Raw genomic sequence first — 14,996 nt, 5'->3', positions numbered from 1 at the left:
GGATCTCCTAAATTAATAATATTGAATTGTGAATTTAAAATCAGCTTGCTTATTTGTGACTTTAACAATGCACTAGGACAGCATTCTTGCCCATCTACAAATGTCAGCAAGATACCATAGCCTAATGTAGTTTAATAGATTAGGAAAAATAGAAAACCTAGTCTCCCACCCTCTAGAGCAAATGCTGATTTCACCAGATGCAAGGCATGGGTAAAATGAAAATCACATGCAGTAGGCAGAGAGGTGGCATGGGAAGATTGGACCTTCTGCTTGGTGATCAGGAGTTGCTACAAGCAACAGGGAGCCATGCTGTAGCTGATCCAGGACCTTAAGAACATCTGGTAACCATTTAAGCAGTTGCTGTATGTCACCTGTTCTAAGAAGCAATGATTGCTGCCCTTGTCTTTATCTTCTAGGAAGTAGAGCCAACTCCAAATTACCTGAGGATGTTCAGCAACAGTAAGACTCACCACCTAGCCACATCTGATAAACCAAGGATATACTGCTCATGTTTTTGTGATGGAGATGCCTTCCAGACACCTAAAGAGGTAACAGTGATAGGGACCCCAGGACTTACACTTGGAGTCGGGTAAGAAGGGAGAGTGAGTGATAAAAACAATCTCCATTAGACCACATAATGTCCCCCACAACACAATCAACAAAACAAGCAAAATGGACTATACTTTTGTCCTTATTTGCATTTGACCCCTCCTTGATCATGTTACCCCACCATTCTCTACACCTTAAAATCCTTGAGGATTAGGTGAGTCTAATCTACCTTTGTATCTGTAGCACATGACAGATTACCTGGTACATAGTACATCCTTCATGACTATTTATTGAAAGAATGGAGAGATGAATGGATGAAAAGAAACACATATCCAAACATAGAACTGAACCAGTTGTTTGTCAAAAACCATACTCCAAACCAAGATTTTCAGAATATATACATAGCTTCAGAGTCATTCTATATCATAACCGTATGAATGCAGAATACATTAGGGAAAGTGGCTGAAGGATTTAAATTTTCCTAACATTTACATCACATCTATTATAAGGTATCCATGGAAATCACCTAAGCTAGGTATGAAAACCACTTTGTATTTAGAAATTGTTCATATGAATGCATTTTTAAAATGTACACATTTTCACATCACATCGGCAGACGCATGCTGTTCTATTCTGAATTTGTCTAAAGCACACATTTGTGTAAGTGACACATATGATGTTAGGAAACACAATGCTTAATAGACTGTGCTGAAGGTTACCTTCTTGTGATATCAAACTCATTGTTTTAGGACCTCAAACCCAAGCTTCTTCTTTCCCTATCAAAAAGTGTCTTCATGATCATTCTGGAAGGCATTAAATGATTTCCATCCTTACCAGAGCATCTCTCTCTCTCTTTTATTTTTTTTCTCTGACTGCCCCAACAACCTTCAGAACAAGAAAATACCAGCAGTAGGATGCCCTGGCAGTGTCCCTCCTGCTGTGTGTGTCAGTGCCACCAGGCACAGAAGCAGGCCTCACGTTATGAGCTGAGTTGCTTCTCCTCACCCCTCACACAACGTTTTCTCTACTCTGTCACAGTTTCCCCAAATGGTAAACTGCAGGAAAATTATCTTGAAATACTGAGTGTGAAAGCCACTATTTCTGTTTCATCTTTCATTTCCACTTTCCCCTAGGACTTGGAAAGAAACACAGGAGTTAGCCAGAGAACCAAACTCTCAAAACAACCCCTTCCCTTCCAGATCCCTGTCCTGAGGCACAAATTGCTTTGCTTTGTCTTCCTCTGCCATCTGCATAGTCTTGGGCCAAGTTTCTCTAGGTGAGTTTCAGAACCTCCTACATCAGCTCTCCAGAGGTACTTGTGAAATAGGCAGACTCCTGGGTCCCACTCAAAGCTGCTGGCTCAGAATCTCTGGGCTAGGCCATGGAATTTGGCTTATGAATAAGTACCCTCAGTAACTATTATGCATGCTGCATTTTAGGATCCTTTAGAATTATATGGTTCACTCATTCTACCTCAGGGCTTTATTTCACTTGGAAGCTATGAGATTAAATGAGCAATTAATCTCTTCTTAAAATTTAAAACTTAGATATAATTGTAGCAGTCTCCCTAAACCATTTAGTTTCAGTTGAAGTTTACTAGAAAGGATCTAGAAATTCAAAGAGGCTTTATTTGTATCTGTAGGAAAATATAAATTTATAATGAGTATTTACTCTAATGCTGTTGCAGTTATATTGCTTACAGGAAATAGTAAAAAGAAAAATCTTCTGAGAGTCTTCTTTAAACTATAACAATCATACCCTGAATTGGATTGAAAGCATATCTACTTCATTTTCTAAAATAAAACCACACACTCGAGGTAGCAAAGCTAATTTCAAAGATTTAACTAATAGAAGAAAGCAAGCTAATGTTGGAGAAAATATGATATTTTTCCAGGAAGTCAATAGTACAGATTCTGTATTCAAGTGAGGTAGAGAGTTTAAGACATAATTGAAAGGAAAAACTCTTAGAGAACCTGAACATGGTTGTTCTCGGTCAAAAGAGGTGATAATATCACAGAGCCTCTCCAGAACCCTGGAACATAGGATCTAATGCTCCCCATTGGCCAGATCAGACTAAGTTTAGGAAAAGCAAATTGACACTCTTTAGAAGGAATCAGTAGTTCATCCTGATCTGTCAATGCTTGGTGAACCTTGGTCTGACTAGATGCCATCCATGGCTGATTAATCTGATGTGAGCCAGGGCACTGCGATGGAGCTTTTGGTGTGAAGGAAAGTAGTTCCAAGTTTCCAAGGTAAGAGTCAGAATAGTTCCAGACTTGTATCCTGAAGATGGAAATAATGTCTCTAGCTAAAGTGGATGGGGGGAAGGCTGAGGTCCCCATTCCAAATGGAATGAGAAATCTTGGATATGGCCTGTCCCATGAAGGAGAGATTAAATAGAGAGATCCCACCTGTCTTCAGAGGAAAGCAAAGGAGAGTAACATAGGAACAACTGATTTCAATCTCTCTTTGCAAATGAAGATGGAACTCCTAATATAAAACTAGTCACTGTTGTTTCTCAGGGAGCGATTATGGCTGTGACTGTCAAGAATAAATACTTCATTTTTTTTTATGCTTCTGGGTTTCTGGAGAAAATAAGTGGTAGATAAATGTTTGTTGGAAAATGACAAAAGTGTTCTGAAACAAGAGAAAACTTTCATTGCCAATCTAAGAGAAGGCCAGGAAAAGGGAAAGGAGTTCAGTGCTGATGTAGCTCTCCTACATAGGACTGAAGCAAATATGAATGATACCCATGGATAGGAAAGCTCCCCAAACAACACATTAATTGAAATTGGACATAATGTCCTGATGAGAATAAAGTTTTCAATGCCTGGAAGATTTCAAAGAAAAGAAAAAGACAAAAGAAGAGGAAAATTGGAGAAATGTCACCTTCTACATTACAATGATTATATAACCCTGAAAATATTTTGTAGTCTTAAAAGCACTATATCAACAGAGTTTTTAATTGTTTTCATATTGTAGTATCCTGGTATCCTGCAATAGAACAGAGCCCTACATAGAGTCCTCAAAATAGATGCTCATTTCAAATAAAACCTCTGGTTATTACAGTCCCCCCCCACCAGGCACCTTGTAAGTGCAGAAGCAGATAAAATTTCTATGTGCTCTTGAAATGCCAAGGATACAGGTAAGGGGCTTTATATAAATTACTTAACGTAATATTCTAGACAGAGTGCTTTATTACATATCCCTTCATATTAATGTAATAAGTAATATTACATCTTCCAAAAAATAAGTTTTTACAATAGTTTATAGTATAAATATTTTGAATTTTAAAGGTGAATAAGTTCCTTGGGACCTAATCCTCCCTAAAAAGCTGAGGCTGCTATCCTGCAGAGAGGTTTACTCTTAATATAACTCCTGTTAAACCAGCCAACTCACCTACCCACTAGATTCGAATCTTGGCTATCTTTACCTCTTATAAAATGTGCCATTCAAAACAAAATCCCAATTACTGCTGCATTACACAAAGCTTATCCATGAAATATATACGTATAAAAACTTTACCATTATAATAAACAGTTCAGAGTATTTTTTTTTTCCAGACAACTCTCTGCGAACTTATCAGTCCTTTAACTTTGATTTCAGTGAGGAATCAGTGTTGAGTAGTTCCCTGAGTTAGCAGAGAAAAATCTTCATCCTTCCTCTTCTAGACATTGCCTTGGGGAAGAACACAAAGAGGTGGTCCACAGCTGAAGGAAATAAAAGGATGGAAGAAAGAGAACTACCTTCCACATGTCTCAAGCAGAGAAAGACAGAACATACTAGAAAAGTAACAGTAAAATACAGCTGCTTCAAATGAAAGAACCTTATAGTGAAATCTGATTTAACAAAAAATTTTAATAAATAACAGCCTTGGATTATAAAGATGGCAGATAAAACACTTAATAAAACATGTGTCAAGCAAAATCCAGGCCAGGATCATTTGAGATAAAATAGTCTTATTACCATACAATTTATAAAAGATTAATGAAACCTTTAATGCAAAGCATTAATGGAAATGGCTGCATACTGACCTTACCTAGTCTTTTTTAGGACTTTGGCAGTTTTAAGTAGGAAGAATAGCTTTATTCAAGAAGGTTTTTTTTTTTCCTTCTAAAATTTGTTCACATTTGAGGAAATGCAGATATATGGGTTTTCTCTTAACACAGAGTGCAGTTATCATTCATATATAATCGTCCATAAAACTCCTTGAAAAGTCTATTAATCTCTTCAGTATCCATGAACTTAATACCATAATTGTTCTTAACTGTAGCTATAGTGGAAGAACTGCTTGCCTGTTTTCTTGCTAATAACCCACTAGTTTTATGACTGAATTGAAATAAAGCCAGTTCTTTTAGCAATAAAGGTGAGGGTGACCCAGATGAATTAGATAATTGCCTTCACAGCCTATTGATCTTCTATTTGAGGTCTTTTAGGTCTGAATATTTTCTCTTTACTAATAGGGCTGCAGTTCTTCCCCGCCCCCAACTAGCTGGAATCTAATTAATATCTAATTAATATCATGAGAAAAAGGAAGGCAAGATTGTATTCAAACACACTTGCATTCAAAAGTTCCTTCAATTTCCAACATCAAGATTGCATTTTCTATTACAGAACATGGGACATATAGCTTAAGAACAGGAAGCATTCATTGAGCCCGGCATGTCAAAAGTGCTATTCATTATGTCAGACCTGCAGAAAAAGAAAAGAAGGGAAAAGAATGAAGGACGGAAGGAAGGAAGAAAAAGAAAGTCTGTTCTGAGAAACTCAGAGGTTAGCCAGAAGAAAAATACAAATGTAGATATTTCAATGTCAAGGAAACAACAAAGGTATGTGTAGGATATTATGAGAGCGGAGATAAGACACACCCAGCTAAATGAGATGCACAGCATATGATATGCAACTAGAAGTTCATTTCCAAGTTAAGATTCTCTGCTACAGAAAGTGAGACACAGTAAGGGTCCTTGAATTTTTTGGTGTTTTTTTTTTTTTTAGTCTATTCATTAAAGAGTTTAATAAACCTACAATTTTTAAGTGAAATACAAAATTCAGAGCAATTTCACCCAAAGAGCATGTTGCTGGCAAAGGAGAGCAATGTTAACTGAGTGTAAAACATGTAAAAACCATAGTATGGCAAAATGCAGATTAAATCATTAAATGAGTCAATAGTTGCAATTTCTAGTTATATAATAGGTATGTCACCTAAAACAAAGAAAGCTCAGTTGGTAGAGTGCTTGCCTCACATGCACAAGGCCCTGGGTTCAATCCCCAGCTCCACAAAAAAATAAAAAATAGTCACTTTTCCTGCTCAGTCCCCTTGCTTGAAGGTGTTAACTAATGGAGTATTAACTTTCTACATTTTCCCTTAGAAAAACAAAAGTCCTTGACTTTTTTAAGGAGAAAGGATACTTCTGTCACTGAAACCAAAACAATAATAATCAATACTTGATTCAAAATATTTGTGATTGAAACTAATTTGCAAGTGGAATAGGCATTTTAATTAGAGAACCAGCACATAGAAATAATATAAAAGAGGATAGGCATTTAATATTTCATAACTCAATTGCAGAAGACAACTTGAGAATATAATCACAAAGATAATTCTAGAAAATTCAGTTCTTACATCCAATACAGAACCCTTGCACAGGGTTCTGACCTTCTGCCAATCAGTCCACTCTCCATGAGATCTATAATTTGCATTTTGTTCCAGACTTTGTGCTTTCTTACTGAAAATCCTTCCCCTTCCCTTTTTTTCAATTTAATTCCTGCACTGTTGGTGGTCCAGCTCTAAAGTCACCCTCCCACAAAGCTTATATGCTATTCCAGCTCACACTGTTCTTTCTGCAAGTCTGCCCACACATCCCAGCCCCTGAAACACAGGAACTGAGAACAGAAAAAAGAAGCCTCCCATCTTTGCATATTAGAAAAAAAAGTCCACTGAGTTTTAAAGACTTCCCCAAGATCACATAACCAATAAAGGTCAAGTCAAAACTAAAACCATTCTATCTTTGGATTCCTTGTTCAGAGGTATATCATTTCATGATGTTAGTTATTGATTCAAAATTTCTTTGGTTCAGATCCAATCTTCATTGAAACAATTTTTTACTTAATGTGTGTGGTAACCACAGCCTGCTTTCAACCTATCAACTTCACTCTTCTCCTGTCCTTCACCTCTTCAGAAAACCAATGAGCCAATAATTGCTCCAAAACCCTCCACAAAAGCCTCCTTTAAGGAAAAGCATAATGTGTTACCAAGCTTGCACTGAATTTCCTGAACTAGAAAAAAAGAATTTCTCCTAATACAATTTCTTATATAAGCATGCAGGACAAATAATCATTGTGGGTTTCAGAGAATCTTCTTCAAAACTCAAAAATCATATCACATATATAGTTGTACATTCTACTAATATCTTCCTGCAACTAGGGAGTTCTCTCCAAAATAATGGTAATAACTTTCAAGTTAACACAAATTTTATCTCTGCTTTCGTGGTCAACAGGTCCAGGCACAGAAAATACCTAATTTTAAATTCTCATCAATCTTACTGAACCTGACTTTTAGTGTAACAACATGCAGCAAAAAGCTACAAAGTATGTTTATGTTTACATTCTCTCTATCTATCTGTGACTGACTTATTCAAAAACATGAATGCTCAGTTATGTGAAAGTGGGAAAAATAAAATTTCTGGAGATGGTCATATTTTTATAATAGATTAGATTAGAAATTGCTATCCCCATTATGGTGGAAATAATAGTATTCCCTTTCATAGTCTAGTTTTGTAATATTGGGCTTTTCTTTTTTTTCTCTTTGAACTCTGCATTACTATCAAGTTAATTTTGTAGTGTAGACTCAGCCTAAGGGCTGTACTACCTCTACCATCTCTGAGCCCCATTCTACACAAGAAGAGGCACGTGAGAAGGAAGCCCCACTTGTGCCTTCACTCAGACTTAGCAGCACGTCAGAGCTCTGTGAGAGAGCACTGATGGCAGAATCTGCAGATACGTTATCAAAAGATGTTCTGAAACACACAGAGATTTCCCAGCAACATTTTGGTGTTCTTGTGGTAAAATATTGCATAAAGTATAAATGGGGATGCATCAGAAAGACTAGGAGACAGTGCAGCTGACACACACCACATCATTGTCCTGGTGAAGACCCATTGCCCCGCATACATTAATGGTGAGCACCCTCCAGCAGCTATATTGGTAGAAGGTGTTCATAGATAGACCTGGTCCAACAGGGGGAGACTTTGCCAAAAATGTTTGGTAACTGTAGAGAAGAGACTTATCCATTACTGGAACATAACTCTAAGCAGTGTCAGAAAAACGAGTAAAATCGCAGGGATATTGGAAGTTTAGCTTATGCAGGTAAGAGCCAGACTCAAAAAAATATAGCTTCCTATGTTATGTGATAAAATTGTCCCAGCCTCCCAACTCCACCAGTAGCATCATCATGGTCCTATAAAATTCTTAGTATATAGGAAGATTTTAACTGAAGATAGTTTTTATTATTAATTCATTATTCAACAAATATTTATTGAGACTCTAATATGTGCTGGGCATGGTTCTAAGCACTTGGCATAACTCAGTGAATATAAAACAAAGATCCTTACCCTCATGAAACTAACATGTTAACATGAAGGAGGAAATTTTATAATTTTTCTCTTAAATTTAAAATGTAAATATTTTCATGAATAAACAAATGTTCAACCACATTATAAGCTCCACAAGGGAAAGATGTGCATCTGTTTTGTTCAATGCTTCATCCCCAATAAATGGGACAGTATCTATGACATAATAAATACTCAAAATATATTTGTTGGATAAATGAAATTAATTATTAATTGCCTTGCCTGAAAGTACAGGGTGTTACTATGCTCTGTAACCTGAACTTTCTCTTACCTCCTCTTGTGAGATAACTTCTACTTTTCTTACTAGAGAAGAATCCCTGTAGTTTAGTGAAATAACCAACTCCCTTTTATTTTTCTTTATAGATAATTCCTACAGAATATGCAATATTTAGGTAAAATATTTCTAATATTGGGTTTCTTCTGAGTCCCTAATATCCTACAAGTGGAGTTAACAATTTTTTCCCTCAAGACACAGGGTTGGTAGAACACAAACAGACATATGAATTTCATTTGAAAATATTTTAAAGACTTGAAATGAGGTGATGGCAACAACCAACTTCAGCAAGATCCAAATCAGGATTTCCATGGAAATCAAGTGGAGCCATAGCCGAATGCTGCAAGCAAGGGAAACATCTTTAAGTGATGATAACTAAAGTGTAACTGTTGAATGGGTAGAAAATGGAGTCACAAAAGGCAAAGAGGTTGATCTGGAAAGCATCTTTTCACTTAACCCTGACCTTGTTCCTGATGAAGAAACTGAACCCAGCCTAGAAATACCTCCAACATCCTCAGTCAAAATAAACAACATTATAAAGTATCAACAGATTATAAAATCTATTAAAAATGACTCTCCTCCAAAAGATGACACAGTGATTGGTTCTGAACATGCTCAGCCTAGTCAACTTCCTCAACAGTCTTTCTCTGCATAACAGAATGGTAGTGTAGCAGATCTATCTCCAGTTCAAGCTGAAGAAAGAAAGGAAAGAAAAAAGGAAAGAAGAAAGGAAGGAAGAAGGTATGAAAGAAGGAAGGAAGGATGGAAGTAAGGAAAATGGAGCCCCTCTGTGTAGAAAATCAAATTGTGGAAAAGAAGTAGAATAATTACAAGAAAAAAATGAGAAAATAGGAAATTGCAACAGCAAGAACTCAGAGGGGAAAAAATCCAAGTTATGAAATTATATGTATGAGCTGAGCACAGTGGTGCACACCTGTAATCACAGCAGCTCCAGAGGCTGAGGCAGGAAGATCACAAGTTCAAAGCCAGCCTCAGCAATGATGAGGTGCTTAGCAACTCAGTGAGACCCTGTCTCTAAATAAAATACAAAATAGGTCTGGGGATGTGGTTCAGTGTTCCAGTGTCCCTGAGATCAATCCCCAGTAACACACACACACACACACAATTAATTAATTAATTAATTAATTAAAATTAAAAAAATAAAAAGAAATTATGTGAATTTCCTGTCAACACACCTTATATACAATCAGAGATATGATAAATTGTGGTATAAAGGTGTATTAAGAATTGTAATGCAAAATAAATAAATAGATAGATAAAATATTAAGTAAATATGATCAAAATAAAAGATATTATGTGTATGGTCAGAAACATTAGAGGAAGCTTGGATTATGGACCATAAATATAGGAAAAGTGTTTGTACAATAAAACAAACCACTCAATAAAAAAAGAACGTCAAATGAACGATCTTGCTCTAAAAACCCCCCACCCCTGAAAAGATATTCTGATGGTACATGAACCCAAACAGATAGGAGATTTAACAAGGTACCTAGAAAATATTCGATTTTGATCATGACTTTGATGACTCAGCTCCTAATGAAATGGCTTACTGGTTTACTGCTAGACCACTAGAAGAAATAATTTTTTAAAAAAGAATGGCTAGGAGCTTTGCTTATGGGCGAATGAAGTGAAAAAACTCACACTATGGGTGGTGTCTCTTTAGGAAAGAACAAAGATTGCTCTAAAGGCATTTATGCATTAGCAATTCATTTTAATGGTAAAGAAGACAATCCATAAGAAGCTACAACTTCAAGTATGTGCAAATGTTTTTGAAATTTGTAGTGGAAAGGAGTTTGACTTACTAAATAGAAAAACAAAATTAAAAGTTCTTAAAGACCGGAAATATCAGGTTCAAGAGGTGGGATTATGGGAACAGGAAGTCAAATGTAATAATAATGTACTGCAACTCATTGACATAACCAAACATGTGCAAATGCACATTTATCTTGGAACAATATACTGTTTCAGATCATTCTCAGAAGGAAAGATAAACTACATGGCAAATATTCTCTCATCAATTTGCCTGGGAATGAAAAGGGGAGATGACAAATTCAGTGCAAACAGGCAAACTGGGCCTAAAGATTTGAAATTAATAAATCCTTTTAGTACTCAAGGAGTGCATCAGAACCTTAGGTAGTAATAAACCTTATATTCCTTTCCCAAAAATAAACTCACTCAGGTGTTAAGAGGTTCATTCATATAGTATAACTCATATCTGTGCAATTTCCACAATCTGTCTAGGAATAGCATCCTTCAAAAATACTCTTATTACATTAATTGTGCAAACAGGGTGAAAGAATTGACTGTTGATACAACCATGACTGGTGATAAAACTGGAATTTTGAGATGAAACTAGATTCTCTGCTCTACCAATTTCTTTCTAGGTTCATGTCTTGAAAATTTGAAGAATAAGTCTGCGGACAATAACAGAAGCGAAGACTAAACAGGGTACGATTTATTTAAGGAAAAGAGAAGAGATAGAACTCCTATAATGCTGGAAGGGACCTAATATCAGGAAAATCCATTTTGGTGTGCTAGCCTAGGGGCTTACATAATTTTGGGGGTTATGAGTGTCGATCAAAATCTGTGTTGAACAGACAATGATAAAGTATCAAAGTCATTGGCTGTGTCTTTTGGTATTTGAGTTTTCATCTTCTCTGTAATTCCTATCCAGGGTCATTCCCACCTTCCATATTTCAACTGCTCTGGGATAAAGAAGTTGGCTGGAATTTTCCTGTAGATAAGTCTCATGGTCTGTATATATGAAAAAAGAAAAGGGTCCATTAATGTTTTCACCGTTAGTCTGGTATAGTCTTTGCATTTGAACAAGACTTTAATTGGGGTCCATAACCATGACTGCCTGACCATTATTGACCATTATTTATTCTTATTCAGTGACATGATCCAATAATGCATCATTCTACAAAGCAGATTAAGGATTTAGAAACACAGTGGGGTGTGTGAAGTTCCCTTCTGTCACAAGCAGTGCTATAAATAATTATTCGGAGGCAGATTATCTTTAAATGCAAGCGTATATTCGATCACACCAATCATCAAATATAAACAATCAATGCAAAAAGTGTTGGGTGTGCGGGAACACCGCAACTAGAATTCAATAATCACTACTTAAACGCTATAAGCAATCACACAATTCTAGGGCAACCACAAGCCCCCAAATACCTCCAATGCCACATGACTTCTCTTAGCCAAAGAACAGACATTATCCTTGTCTGGTGGTTCTCTCGAGCTGATGACTGGATGTCCGGAAATGGTGGAGATAATCTCGGGACAGACAGCAAGGTACCCAGTCTCACTGATGTCCAATGTCCACTCTTCAATGTGGCAGGACCAGCAATTTAAATATGATTACAAGTTGGTAGTGTATGTTGGTGATTGGTTACACCCAGTGAAACTCAATGTCCATTGGTTATGTCCAGTGACATATTGCAATTGGGTATGTTCTTTGTGCATGTCCACAGAGCTGTGCTCCCTATCAATTATAACCAGTCATTGCTAAGCATGTCTATGGCTAGTGCCCCTTATAGCTCTTTATCAGTTGCAAGCAGACAGGACTAAGCAGTTCAATGGCTGCTGTTCCTTATGGCCAGTAACTTAGTGAGTCCCAGCATGTCCCAGCATGTCTATGGCAGATGCTCCTTACACCTTCCCAGATATGATATAAAACTTCTTTGTGAACAAAATGAAGAGGTTTCTCCAAAATTGTTTTCATTTCACAAGACTGACTCATGAGTGGTATAAGAGTGATAGAAGATCACAGGACATTGTTCCAGAAATTTATTCAATGGTAGAAGATGAAAAGGGTCTCCCAGAGATGACTGAAGGAGTAGACTATGATGTAGATTCCTGTGCTACACAACTGGAAGCTATTCTTGAGCAAAAGATAGTTTAATTAAGCTGTGGGATAAAGTGAAATCTTTTCATGAAGCTCTACAAGAAGTACAAGCCAGCAAGCAAATTTACTAGAGAAAACTCACTGCCCTCTAAACTAGTATCTAATGCTAAAGGATCCCCAGACCTAACATGCAAATGGTTCAGCTATAAGAGCCATTGGAAAAGTTTGAAAATTTTAGTGTCTATGGAAAATGTCTTGCCCTTCACCTGAATATCATTTCAATTTTGTGAAACATCTTTTGTCTACAAAACGCTTCTTGTCCAGTAGCACAACCAAGAATCAGAATTGATGGAACTTTTTTTTTTCATTTACTCAAATAATGGTTAATTTTGGAGATCCTTGCCAATTTTCTTTCCTAAATGATGAAGTTTTGGGGACTTGATTCAGATGTCCATAATACTGAGACAGAAAAGCATAGAGTAGGGAAGGGAGGCAGTAAAGATCAATAAGACAACAAGCACAAGAACAGTCATTTAAACATGCATGCTCTGACATGTTACAAAACATGTTTCTCAAAGGACTAAATTGTCAACTTGTGGAAAGTGACTATGTAATCCCACCCTGCCCAAGTGGAACAATAGAAATACCAAGAACCAATCAACAAAGCTATATCAACAAATGGTATAAGAGTGATAGAAGATCACATATCACTTATAGCTTATCAATCATATATTGTTGTCCAGTGAAAATGTAAAGCCCAATGGAGAACTTTCTTCATACCTGCAGATGATGAAGGCTATTTTTAAGATCATGGGGGAATTTGCTAATAAAGCATACACCCTTAGAAACAGCGAAGAACCAATCAGGAGGAGTTTATCAACTTCTTTAAAAGAAACAATGTTGTAAAACTTAAACAGCACTCTTGCCCCTCTCAGTCATGCTGAGCTGGGAGTTCTTCGTCTTTCTTTCACCTTCCTTTTTAATAAAATTCCTGCTCGCTTGCTTACCTCTTCAACTCCATTGAACACGAACTCGATCTCCACTCCTGCTGTTAACAGTAGGAGGAAGCCACTGCATTTCTTGTTGATGCGGTTTAATTTCCGTAGCGAGACTGAGCAGTTTTAGACTCCTTGCACGCCTGCGCATCTTATCAGGGCTCCCAGGTGTCTTGTCTGCTCCCAGACATTTGTGCTGGCTTGTCCCACTCTGTGCTTGACTGAGGCTATTGACCCTAAATTTCTGAAGCACAACTAAGATGAATTACATTCCTTATTTTTTTTTTTAGTGTATATTACCTTTATTTTTAGTGTTTTAGACATTTTGTGTGTGACTAGTTAATTTTACAGGATGTGCCCTATCATTAACAGTGCATCTAGACACAGCGACTGGACCATTCCATCCTACATGTAAATGACTCTGAAATTATAATATTTCAAACCATACAACTTGTGGTTTTGATTTTTTAAACATTTTCTTTATAAAAATTCTAAAATATAAACTAGTTGGCATATGATACAAAGTAATGAAATGCTGGAAAAAAAAATAACATGTTGCCACCAAGTCAATCACAAATCATCTAGGTTTTCAAATATAGGTTGGAAGACTACATTCATCAGTGGGAAAAGTGGTTTAATCATTCAGAAGAAAATTTTAAAATTAGCTTTATTATCACAAGCAGCTATTTAGTAATTAAAATTGTATTTTAATTTTTTACAAGTTTTCCATCTGAAAAGAAAAGGTAAAAGTAATGAAGCCACATCAAAAGTGTTAGGTTATGAATTTAATCCCCATGTAATTTCCTCCATATGCACACATGTAACCCCAGAAGTTTCTTTCTCTGGTGATTCCTTAGATAACAGACCTCATTCAAAACAAGACAATCTGAATCAGCCCATTAAGGAGAAAGAAATTAAAATTAGGGGATCTTATACAAGCTGATGAGTGTGAAAATAGAAATAACCTACACCAGTGAAGAATTTTGCTATTTTGCCTTTAGATAAAAAGTGTCTTCTACCTGGCCATGCTACCTTGATCCCTGGCTCTTTTCAAAATGGGCATTGCTGTTGCCAGGGAAGAGTCAGTCAAGAGCAGTCAGTTACTCACATCTTCTACTTTGGACAAGTCTAGGATGTGCTATAACTTTGATGCATTTAACAAGTAGGTATTTGGCATTTTCCAAAGGTGGCATCGTCCTCCAGTAAGTTATTTACATCAGCAAAACAATTCAGTTTTACAAATTGCAATCAAGAATAGCAGCTGTTTTGCTTTATGCATTTTATTCTGTTGGAATAACATAAGTAAATACTACTGTAATAAAATGCTTTTTTTTAATCACTTAGAAAACCTAACTTTCACTCAAATAGTGATGTCTATAAACATAATAAATGAAAAAATAGTATTTTATAGCATTAAATAGTATCATTTATAGCTTATCAGTCATATATTGTTGTCCAATGAAAATGAAAAGCCCAATGGAGAACTCTCATCATACCGGCAAATGATGAAGGCTATTTTTAAGATTGTGGGGGAATTTGCTAACTACCTTCATGACACATAGTCTAAAGAATGCAATAACCTTCTCATCATGTTCATTAATTGTTCTCTCATTATGAAAAATCTGTTTGTGTTGGGTAAGTACTAATAATTCACATAGAATGTCTGGGGGTGGGGG

At 36.4% G+C, this 14,996-nt stretch overlaps 1 pseudogene; it reads left to right on the top strand.

Moving 5' to 3' along the window:
- Positions 1-8,719: 8,719 nt before the first annotated feature.
- LOC143401855 (kinesin-like protein KIF2A) lies at positions 8,720-12,456 on the top strand (annotated as a pseudogene).
- The last annotated feature ends 2,540 nt before the right edge of the window (positions 12,457-14,996 follow it).

The sequence above is a fragment of the Callospermophilus lateralis genome, chromosome 6 (assembly GCF_048772815.1).
Source record: "Callospermophilus lateralis isolate mCalLat2 chromosome 6, mCalLat2.hap1, whole genome shotgun sequence".
Taxonomy (NCBI): domain Eukaryota; kingdom Metazoa; phylum Chordata; class Mammalia; order Rodentia; family Sciuridae; genus Callospermophilus; species Callospermophilus lateralis.
Note: the sequence above shows the minus strand (reverse complement) of the source record. Positions and strands in the feature narration are given on the sequence as shown.